Source organism: Lissotriton vulgaris, chromosome 1_1, assembly GCF_964263255.1.
Source record: "Lissotriton vulgaris chromosome 1_1, aLisVul1.2, whole genome shotgun sequence".
NCBI classification, from domain to species: Eukaryota; Metazoa; Chordata; class Amphibia; order Caudata; family Salamandridae; genus Lissotriton; species Lissotriton vulgaris.
This window is the reverse complement of record NC_141685.1, coordinates 1193742201-1193754326: the sequence shown is the minus strand read 5'-3', so window position 1 is coordinate 1193754326 and position 12126 is coordinate 1193742201. Positions and strand designations below refer to the sequence as shown.

Genomic DNA, 12126 nt, shown 5'->3' with positions numbered 1-12126 from the left:
GATATGTGCAAATTGATTAGCTCTAGAGCAGCATTATTTTGATTCTATCCTATGATACTGTAAGAGTGCATTATATCCTGGTGCAGTCAGCACTCAAATATATTCTGCGTGATTAATGGTACTAAAAAAATGATGGAGTATTGCATATTTAAGGTACTCCATGTAAAACTAATGAACTTTATATATTAAGTGGTTAGAAATAGATTTTTCTGCAATACTTATATATTAATATGCTGAGAGAAAACTAAGTTCATTATGTGTTTCATATTAAAATTATTAGTATGAGATGTATGTGCAGACTAATGTTTAGGCATTTATGTATATAACAAGAAATTAGTTTAACATTGGTGTATTTTGAAATTACATATTTATGTAATAGTTTGCAATGTAATCATGCGTTAGGAAACTGAATTTTTTATGTGCTTAGAAATGTGCATGTATTTGTAACCTTGTGCACCATTAAGTTGACATGAATTTGTGGCCTCAAGCATAGTTTTAGTACAAGCTCATGTTTAAGTTTAACATTTATTTTGTAATTGAGCTTCAATGGAGAAAGTGTCTACTTGCATTTTTGTTTCCACTGCATGTGTGGAAAAACCCTCATTAGTTTGGAAAGAAGGGTTTTATTTTTAGTTAGATAACAGGGTATGAGAAGATGGATCTTGGCAAGGAGAAACACGGTAACCAGCAAGAATGCGAGTTCTCGTGGAGGAGGAGAAGAATGACAAAGGATCAATGGAGTACCAACTTATTGATGTGGGAAAGGTGGTGCCAAAAAACAAATTGTGCCCGGTTCGTGGAAAGATACTGGAGATGAGCATGTGATGTACGTAGAACACAACTAATATCTTATGCTGTAACATAATGAGAGCCATTTTAGGACTTCATTCGGTACGCACCTCTGCTTCTGCTTTGTGTGGATTCATGCTACATGACCCTTGGTTGGAGTTTCTTTTACTGAAGACTCTGACATCTTTCTATTATTTATTTTTAGTCAATGCTTCTTAGTTTAGGGTTGTCCCTTGTAAGGCAGTGAAGGAAGAGATAGCGTGCTCATGCTTACCTTTGAAAATTATTTGATGCAATTTAATGTTCAATTCTTTTCCTTATCACTTGCATCATCATCACTGAACTGGTTGTTGTTATATAGGGTCCATTTCTTTGGGGGATTTGGACTTGTTCTGTTTGCCCAATATTTCTATAGATAATGTTAAAGCTGATTTATAGGGGGCGTGGCTACGGCGGCGATGTGAGCAGACGTGTCTCACTTGAGCTCCGTCGCCCCGCTGCTTTAATTCGCCTGCTTCAGCGTAGTTTTCGGGGGGTGATCACTCCGGGGGACCCCCACACATCACGGTCCCTGCTGGTGCCCCTCATTGACGGAGAGACGCGGCCGCGAAAGCTCCTGCGGCCACACCGCCAGCCGGCGGGGATTCCACCAACGGTCGCAGACCGCCATCTTGCCCTGAGGCTGCTGCTGTGGTGTCGGGACGAGCCCCTGGGGAGGGGACCGACACTGCGGCCCAGAGGGGACACCGGAACACTCCTGGCCTCACCTGTGGCCGTGCGGGTACAGCGGACCCAGTCTATCGCCGGCGGAGCCGCGCCGGAGCTGCTGGAGCCGGACTGCCGGGCTGCCACCAGCGAGAGGCACAGCGGCAGCCCGGACGCCGCTCCTACCTGAGCCCCCGGCCTCGGCGGGAAACCCAGGCCCAGACCTGTGGGATTGCCGGCGGCCCCCGAATCCTGGTCGGAACTCCATCGCCCGTCCTGGGCCCAGACGGTGAGCTGCAGCGCGCTGCCCCCCCCCCGCCTGCCATCTCCCGAGGGGGCCCGACGCTTGCTCTTCCCGCCACTTCCCACCTCTGACGGCGGGCCGACCCCACACACCGACGATCCCAGCCTGAACGCCCCCAGCCGCCCTGGACACATGGACTGCGGCCTGGCGCGCTGCTGACCGCGGTGCATTGGCGACCCCTGAGCCTTGGTGGGCCCCAGCCCTGCAGCAACCGACCCCTGGCCACCTTGCCGCCGAGACCCGACCCTACCACGCCTGGCGGACCCCGGACTGGGTGACCCTGCTGTGCTCGCGCGGGGACCTCAGGGATCTCTGCTGCCTGCTGCCCCTTGCCACTGAACTCCCCGCCGCTGGGAGGCAGGGACCCTCCTGGACACTCCTTGCCGGCTGCGGTGGGACCGGCTGGGCACGACGCTGGGAGGAGGCCCTGGTCTGGACGGCGCCGGGGTACTGAGTCACACCACGAGACTGCGAGAGGCCACCCGCCTGCGAACACCGGCCCGGCCTGCTGTGGCCCATCTACAGTCCTCACCTCTCCGCCGCCTCCCCTGCCCCCGCGCTGCCTCATCTTCTCAGGTGCGCTGCCCACCCTAGCTCCGGCGGCCCCTCCACGGCCTGGACTTCCCCTATTTGAGTGCGGCCCACGAGGACCATGACCCGCGGCAAGGGGAGTAAACCGGACCCCACACCCACGACGACCAGAGGGGCGTCAGTAGCCTCTATGTGGGGTAAGGCGGGCTCGCCATCACCCTCCGGTGGGCCCTCGGCATCGTCAGGGGGGAAGCCCCCACCGCCACCCGACTCCCCACCGGTGACGCAGGCCTTCATGACCTCCTTTATGGCCGATCTGAAGACTGAAATTGGGTCCCTCAGGACGGAGGTCCACACCTGCGTCAAAGAAATGCGCAAAGAAGTCACCGACCTTGGCGATCGCGTCGACGGTCTGGAAAGAACGGTCGACTCCCGCACGGAGGACCTAGAACAGATTTGGCGGAGAGTGGCGACCCTCGAGGAACAACATATCCAGCTCCAGATCAAGCAGGAAGATTTGGAAAACAGGGGACGCCGCAACAACCTCCGCATACGGGGTGTGCCACTCGGAGAAGAGGGGACTAATACCATGGCCTATGTGGCCCTACTCTTGCAAGCGGTGTGGGGCGAAGAGGACGCCCCCCCACCGCGCCTGGACCGCGCGCACCGTGTCTTCGGAGCGGGGGGAAAAGCGGGTCTCCTGCCCGACATCGTCACCAGGCTCCACTACTTCACCGAGAAGGAGGCCATCTTGAAGGCGGCTAGGGATAACCCGGACCTGCGCTACGAAGGCCACAAGATCCAGATCTTCCAGGACCTGGCCCCCACCACACTCCACAGACGGCGAGTCTTCCGCCCGATCACGGAGAAGCTCCGGACCCTCAACATCTCTTACCAGTGGGGGCATCCCTTTGCACTCATCTTCAGATGGGAAGGCAAGCGCAGGTCACTTAGATCCTACCGAGAGGCGGCACAACTGCTGGACATGCCGGAGTCACCAGATCACAGCCCGACGCGTCCTCCCCCCTCGGAGAAGGCTCCTCCACGCTCTGAATGGTCCACTGTGCGCAGACGACGGCGGTCCCCTCCGGTGGACGCACTCTCTACCTCGCAAACTAAGCAGGACATCATTGCCCACATCCGCTCCCTCGAGGGCGACCGCGAGGAGCGAGCCTCCCAGCCCCCTGCTTCAGGATCTGAGGGTGGGGATCGCCCCTCAACTCCGGATGACCATTGAACGTTGCCACTGTGACTCCAGCTACCCCGTACACACGCTCGCCTTCTAGGCACCTCGGCGTGTCTCCCTGCTCCATGATGGCCTACCCCCAATGTTCGCGGAAAAGACGACGCCCCTTGCCTCCCTCAGGTCATGGACTTCACCGCAGGGCCCCTGCGCCCCACTGGCGCCTAAACGGACTGAGTGGCCCCGCAGCCTGACACACCCCCGGACTACCTCTGGGCAGCGGGGTGGACGGGCTCTGAGACGATTTGATTCTACTCTACTTGCCCAGATCTCCGCTTCCTCCCCTTGTCCTGTAGGAAGTGACATTCCTGGATTCATCCAAACCCTCGGGTAGAGGATGTCCGGTACCTGGGACATTGTATGCTGGCCCTGTTGGCCTGTTTTGGTTCGATCTCTTTTTTGTGCCTTTCTTCTTTTTTCTCACCTTTCTCTTCCTACTTCACTTTTATACTACCCCTCTCGCGCCTGCGGTGGGGTGGAGGGGTGGGTTCTGCGGGGGCTGCCACGCTGGAGGCGAGAAGCGGCTGCCGCTGTGCTGTCTACGGGAGGGTCTGCTACACTGGGTTATGCGCGACTCCACTCCCCCTTAGTGCTATGACAGCGAACGTCCCTACACCCTTGAAAGTCCTCTCTCTCAACGTCAAAGGGCTCAACTCCCCCAACAAGCGGCAGCAGGTATGGCGCTACCTCCTACACCACGCCCCTGACATTATCCTCCTCCAGGAGACGCACCTTCTCAGGGGAGACACCAAACGCATGGCCCACCCTAGATACCCTACACAGTTCTGGGCATCCTCTGACACCAAGACAGCGGGGGTGGCAATCCTATGCAGGGCTGGCATTAGGCGGGGATCCGTGAAACCTTTCAAAAGTGCTGACGGGCGCTTCCTCCGAGCCACGGTACAGCTGGGCCGTGCGCAGTTCACGCTTGGGTGTGTCTACGCTCCCAACCAGTCGCAGGACAAATACCTCCAGACACTCCTGCGGGAGCAGTTCCCATCGGGCGATAGTAATGTGATCCTGGGCGGCGATTTCAATCTTGTTTGGGACCCCGAGCTAGATCGGGCGGGAGCCCCCTTTAATGGAGCGGGAGCAATGTCTTCCACTCTTAAATCACAGCTAAGGGACCTGGGACTTGTGGATGTGTGGCGCTACCACAATCCGGGGACCCGGGACTACTCCTTCTACTCACACTCTCATAGGACATACTCCCGAATCGACTATCTTTTCGCCTCCCTTGAGATGGCCCGAGACTCTTTGGCTGCTGCTATCTCCGACATCTCCCTGTCAGACCACGCTCACGTGGAGCTCTTGCTGCAGGACCCCTTGTCCCACGCCGTTCGTGAACGCCGTTGGACGCTCCCCCCGAGGATCCTTCGGGACCCGGACGACGTCGCCAGCATCCGTGACGCCATAGACTCGTATTTCGCCGTTAACGACACCCCTGAACTGCCGTTTCACACGATCTGGGACGCCTTCAAGGCCACCATTCGGGGTCACATCACCTCCCTGGCGGCGGCACGGAGGAGGGAGGAGTCCAAGATGGAAACCGACCTGGCTAGCGAAATCAAGCTTGCGGAGGCCCGAGACCGGACTTCCCCCTCGCGGGCGTCAAAGAGAGCTCTAGCTAACCTACGGGGGCAACTCCGCACCCTGCGCACCAACAAGGCGGAACACTCCCTGCTAGCACTCAAGCAACGATATTACGAGGGTGGGGACAAGGTTGGCCGACTACTGGCCGGCAGGCTGCGGGCACGTACCGCTAGGGCCCACATCGCCAACGTCAAGCAGCAGGACGGCACTTGCGCCACCGCCGAGAAGGCCAAGCAGGCCGCCTTTGTTGCTTACTACTCCTCCCTATATGCCGAGGAGCCCACCTCCCCGGAGGCCCGAGAGGCCGTCCTCGCAGACTACGGGGGGTCTACCCTGTCCCCGGCGTGTGCGGCCTCGCTGGAGAGCCCCTTACAGGAGGAGGAAATAACGGAGGCTGTTAAGGATCTCCCCGTGGGGAAAACCCCGGGGCCAGACGGCCTACCGTTGGCCTTCTATCGTCTGTTCTTGACCCAGCTCCGCCCACATCTGTTGCGACTATACAGCTCCTTTTCTGACACCGTCGGCCCCTCCCCTGACATGGGTCTGGCGGAAATAGCCCTGATCCCCAAACCTGGGAAAGACCCGGACCTGTGCGCCTCCTACCGCCCCATCGCCCTCCTTAACACTGATCTTAAGATTTACACCAAGGTTTTGGCCAAACGACTTGACCCACACATGCCGGGCCTGGTGAATCCGGTCCAGGTGGGATTTATCCGAGACCGCCAGGGAGCCGACAATGTCCGCAGGCTGGCGCACTTGGTGGGAAAGGTGCACCATTGGAAACTACCGGCTTGTCTCCTCTCGCTGGACGCAGAAAAAGCCTTCGACCGGATCGATTGGACCTTCCTGCGGGCGGTCCTCAAGAAACTAGGTCTTGGCCCTATCATGATCTCCAGGTGCATGGCCCCCTACCTAGGACCGCATGCCCGAATTCGGGTCAATGGCCAATTGACATCGCCGCTTTCGGTCCACAGGGGTACGAGGCAGGGATGCCCGCTGTCGCCGCTCTTGTTCGCCCTTGCGGTTGAGCCGCTGGCGGAGCTGATTAGGCGTACCCCTGATATTCATGGTGTCCCCCTCGGAGGGCGCACCAATAAGGTAGCACTCTTCGCTGATGACCTGATTCTTACTCTTACGAACCCTCGGGTCTCCTTCCCCGCGGTGCACGAAGCCCTTTCCCTGTTTGAACAGGCGTCCGGCCTTAAAATCAACCATGCCAAGTCTTGGGCGCTTAACCTTACCGTCCCCGACGAGGAGATCTCTTTCCTGCAGGGGGTCACGCCCTATCGCTGGGCGGACAGCCATATTCAGTACCTGGGCCTGGATCTCGCGCCCCATCTTGACTCGTGGTCCTCGAGGAATTGGGCCTCTTGCCGCAAGGAAGTCCTGGCTGACCTGCGAAAATGGAAACCCTTGATGGTCTCCTGGCTGGGGCGGCTCAACGCTGTCAAGATGTCCGTCCTTCCCCGCATTCTGTATGTTTTCCAGTGCCTCCCCACCCCGATCCCGATTCACTGCATCAGAAACCTTCAACGCGACCTTACGTCCTTCATATGGGGGGGCAAAAGACCCCGGTTCTCGCAGAAAGTCCTGATGGAACCGAGAGACAGGGGCGGTCTTGCCTGCCCGAATCTCCTCCACTACTATTGGGCGTCACACCTCCGGTACGTGATCGAATGGGGTGCACGCGAAAGCGACAAGCACTGGTTCCACATGGACCGATCGGTCACGGGGCGCACCATATGGGACCTGCCTTGGTTACCGCGAGCGGCACGTTCCAGAAGTGCATATCTTGCGGTCCCCACGAGGACGGTTCTTGAGGTATGGGACAGGGTGGCAGTGGCCAAGGGTCTCACCACGTTTCCCTCTCCGCATACTCCCATTGCGGGTAACCCACACTTCCCTCCAGCCGCCCGGACCCGAGCTTTTGAGAGCTGGACGCAAGGCGACTGCAGAGTTGCAGGAGACCTTTTTCTTGGCGGATCGCCTAAAACATGGCTAGACTGCAAGGAGGAATTTAGGCTCCCCCCCACCGCCCACTTACAATACACGCAGCTGCGCCACTGGACCTCGGGGGAGGACATGTACCAAGCTGCTACTAGGACGTATACCCCCTTTGAGAAGTTGGCACGATCCCTCGGGGGGCTGAAACGGCTCATCTCCCAGATCTACAACATCTTGCAACACCCCACCGCCCCACCTGTACACCCCTATCAGAAACAGTGGCAGTCGGCGACAGGCGCTGACATCACGCCCTCTCAATGGACTCGGCTCTGGAACGACATCCCCAAAACCTACCGCAGCATCCCGCAAAGGGAAAACGCATACAAAATGCTGACGCAATGGTACTACACCCCCCTGCGACTCAGCAAAATGTTCCCCGCTTCCTCGCCGTTGTGCTGGAGGTGTGGCACTGCGACTGGCGACTTCGTACACATCTGGTGGTCCTGCCCTACCCTAGCTGTCTTTTGGAAGGAGGTCCTCAGTCACATCAAGAAGGTGTTGGGTTTCCCCCTCCCTGAAGAGATTTGCACACTCCTACTGGGCATCCGACCCCCCACACTTAGGGCCCTCACGCGCAGCGACTGGATCCTCACCCTCCACATGTTAGGTGCTGCCAAACAGCTCATTGCCCTGTACTGGAAGCGAACAGAGGCGCCGCCGATAGCATCCTGGTTCGTGCGCCTCTGGCAGATCCTGACTATGGAACTACTCACAGCGCGGATACAATTCAGGGGGGTGCGCTTCAAGGCAGTGTGGGAACCCCTAGTGCGCCTCTTGTGCTCGATTAGCTATGCCCGACACATGCCTCCCAGGCTCCGCGCTCTGCAATTGTTCGAGGACGCCCTCATCCCTGCTGACCCCAGCAGACTAGACTCTTAACCGCTAACCCCAGCGCCGCTTTGTGCTTTGCACTCCCTGTTTGTGGCCACGGGTGCGCCCCTCTACCTCCTCTTCACCTTGTCACTGCTAGCTCCTTTCCTGACTTTACTTCCTTCCTACTTGCCACTCTGGCTTCCACCCCTCTTTGGGGCAGTTAGGTCCCTGTTGGGCCTGTTGAAAATGTGACACCATTGCTATTCCTCACATACGTGCCTACCCCACACAACGACGCATTGCCAGCTTATGGCCACCTCTTGCTCTGCTCTCCCCTAAGCCACGCGGCCGGCCCCCCCCTCCGGGGGTTGTAGGCAGGGCGCTGTGTTAATAACTCCATCTCCCCTGTCTAGTTCTACCTACTGGCTCTTCCATGCGCGGCCGGCTCCGGAAAGGGGTTGTAGGCTTATCGCTGTGTTCACAATAAAAACAGATTTGAACAAAAAAAAAGCTGATTTATATCAATCTGTTTCTGAATTCATAATTTAGGGCTCATTAATCCCAATCCTAGTTGTGGAGTAGCTATTGTGTAACCAAATTAATTATACTGTAATGAGATTTAATTGTGACTGTTTCCTCCCGCTTACCTCTCAAGCAGCTAAAAAGACCATTTACTTGAGTGGGGGTCTCTCATTCTACAATCCAAATCTCACACAACAGCCATGCAGATCATAACTCACACACCTAATACAATGTCCATGACTTCACCTTTGGTGTCCTAGTTGTAATTACAGCTTTCAGGTCAGCTTATGTATGATATTATCATGAACACTGTCCATGAGCCAATTATGGATATAGCGTTTTTTATTGGTGTGGGTGTGGTTACATTTTATGATATTGTACATTAGGTGTATAATATTGTCAGATTACAAAAATAACTTTTGGTTTGTGAGATATGGTTTGCATAACCATGTTTGGGTGGCGATCCACCTCCTGTTCAGATACAGACTGCACATGGGTGTCTCACGTAAATAGACGATCGCCTGTCACGTTTTCAGGTTAAGCATGGATTATGCAAATGAGTTCCATTTAGATTTGTTTTATGAAAAGGTATCTTAAGGTGAGCAGAGCTGCTTCTCCGCAAAGTCCAAAAAGCCTGCCATACCAGAGATGATATCTCCCATTAAAAATGAACCTGAAAGGAAGCAGGTGTCTTTCTGGAGATGGGAGGGAGTCGGCCACTGAAAAGCATGCTCCTGAGGGATAGGGGAGTCTACAGGGCCAAAACATCACTTCAGATTCGAAGCCAAGCCCCTTGGCTCTACTAACTATGCCTCAAGGAATCAAGGAAGGTTTTGGCCTGCATTCAGGGCAGTGGACCACATTGTTGTGCCTTCTTGTGGTGTCATGTCAGTTGGTGCGCCTTGATGCTGACCAAGAGTGGGAATGGAGGAGAAGAGAGCTCACTTAACACAAATAAATGGAAAGAGCCTATAAGGTGGAAGATGCCGTCCACACTGGAGTGTGCTATGGGATCAGGTGTTGTTAGTGAAGGTTCCTGCCCATGGGCGGAGGCTCATCGCCCCGCCTGCTACAAGCGCAGCAGGTACATGTAAGGGTTATTACCAATAATTACGACCAGCTCTGTTCTAGCGTGAGTGTCAGACGTGTAGGGGCAGGGCTGATGGCAGCAGCAGGACTGAGAGCTGGCAGTTTCCAGTGCAGAGTGCACATGTTGTATTGGCAGGCCATCTTGCGGCAGCCAACCTGACGCGCACTTCAGCCTGCACAATCCCAGCTGTGTTAAACTACTGGGGATATTGCAGGCACAAGCACCTAGCCTCTGAAAGAGCGCTGGGTTAGCCTGCTCAATCCAATCCTGGAGCTTCTCTCATGCTGAAAATAGCATGAAAGCAGCTCCAGGATTGGCTTCCTTTGCTCTTAAAAAAAACTATTTTACATTCGGGAATGACTTCTTTTTCCAAATAAAGGGCGTGGCGATGGGGTGCCCTTTTGCCCCAGAGCTGGGAGTGTTGTTTATGTCAATGTATGAAGACACATTCATTCACAATAATAATCCATTCTCACAAAACATTACAACGTGGCTACGTTTCATTGATGATATTTTTCTGGTGTGGACAGGCGGAGAGGAGAAACTAATGCTCTTCTTTGATTGGCTCAATCTAAGAACGCAGATATAAAATTTAGCATTTCCCATTCAGCTAATAAAATATCATTCTTGGATGTAGAGGTTTATCCGGCGGAAGGAGAATTGGTGACAACCTTGTATACAAAATCCACAGACAGGAACAAAGTAATAATCCAAGAAGTCTGCGAGGAAATTTGCCATACGGACAATTTTTAAGAATCTGTAGAAATTGTTATTACAAGGAAGATTATAATCTGCACGCTAGTAATCTAGTAGACAAACTGCGGGTACGGGGTTATCCGAAAAAAGTAGTCAAAACAGTGATGAAGTGCGCACGATGGACTCCCAGAGAGTCACTTTTGGAGAGAAAGAATAAATCACCAACACAACGAGAAGTCTGTGTGACTACATTTTGTCCCAACTTAAATAAATTGAAAAAGGTAATCAATCAAAATTGGCACTTGATTAAGAACTTAGATGTCGATTTATTGTCTCCACCCCTCTTTGCATTTAAGAAAGAAAGCAGTGTATCTAATTACATTGTAAGAGCTGTCATTAAAAAAGGTCCTAAACCTTCATTGAGGCAATTAATGGGCCTCGCCCCAATAATAGGACATCATAAATGTGAGACGTGTGTATGCTGTGATCTTACAGTAGAAGGTTCCCTATTTGAACATCGTGGGATTTATTGGAAACATGAGGCCTTCAGTAATTGTAATTGTAAAACTAAAAATGTAATCTATGGAATTACCTGCCCATGTGGGATGCTTTACATTGGCAAAACAAACCAGGAAATACTGCAAAGAATCTCTCAACTTAAGTCTAGGATTAAAACAAATGTTGAGACAGTCCCACTAGTGAATCATTGGATAAAGAAGTCACATACTGAAAGGGATTTGAGATGGACAGTGATCTCCAAGGCTGAACGGCCCTCGTGGGGGTGATTTGGAATTGAAATTGACACAAAGAGAAGCCCTTTTGATTGTGAAATTTGACACAGTTGTGTCTGACCTCAATGAAATTTCGGAAATATACAAGTTATGATCTTAGAGCCTACAGGGTAGTTCCGGTCATTAAACAGTATATATGATATGAGTGATCTGCTTTAATGCAGCTCCCAAATAAGTGAGGAGAGAAGACAATATGCCTAAAAACATCATAGCTGAATCTCTTAGCCATCATCAGGAAAAAATACGGATTGGGGGATTTTATCAACTATTACTTACATATTTACCTGATGATAGGCAGAAGATTATTCAGAAATGGCAAAAGAAATTTATAATTTCAACTGATCAATTTGAGTATGTAAATGAGCTATCACAAACTGTACTCATGTCAATCAAATTACAGACACAATTTTATAAAATATGCTTCTTCATGTACTATACTCCAGATAGAATTGCCAAATGGGGTAATGGGAGAGGAACATGTTGTTTTCGCTGTAACTTGCAAGATGCGGATTGTATACATATCTTTTCATCTTGTCCCATTTTAACCTCTCTCAAATCAAAAATTGAACATTTCCTCTCATTAATCCTTAAAACTGTGGTCAATCTATCTGATCAAACAGTTCTATTAGGTTTAGTAAACAGTACTAATTTGAATACTGGTCACGAACTGATTTTTATCTCGATGGCCGTTCTAAGAATCTGTATAGCATCGGCTTGGCTAGATCCTATTGCCCCCTCATATCAACAGTGGTTTTCAAGACTGTTAGCAATTTTTAATTTAGAAATGGCAATATATAAAACTAAAGGTAGGAAACGTAGAATAAAGGGCTTAAAAATATGGTCTCCTTTAATAGAATGGTCTGAACTTTAGGCACTCATTTAACAATAATATGGCTAAAACTGTTTAGATGTAATGTATACCCATCTATCCTAATGTATATCTGTATCTTGATGATTCATCTGTTAATTCAAATATTCAATTTTATGTACTATTATTATTTATAAGCTCTTGAAATTCTTTTTGTTCTACATTCAATCTGCCCGA

General features: G+C 52.2%; 1 protein-coding gene across 1 annotated transcript in view; it reads right to left on the bottom strand.

Moving 5' to 3' along the window:
• Positions 1-12126, bottom strand: part of LOC147748891 (myomegalin-like) — a 1575921-nt gene that overhangs the window by 211241 nt on the left and 1352554 nt on the right. The gene's annotated exons all lie outside the window — the stretch shown is intronic.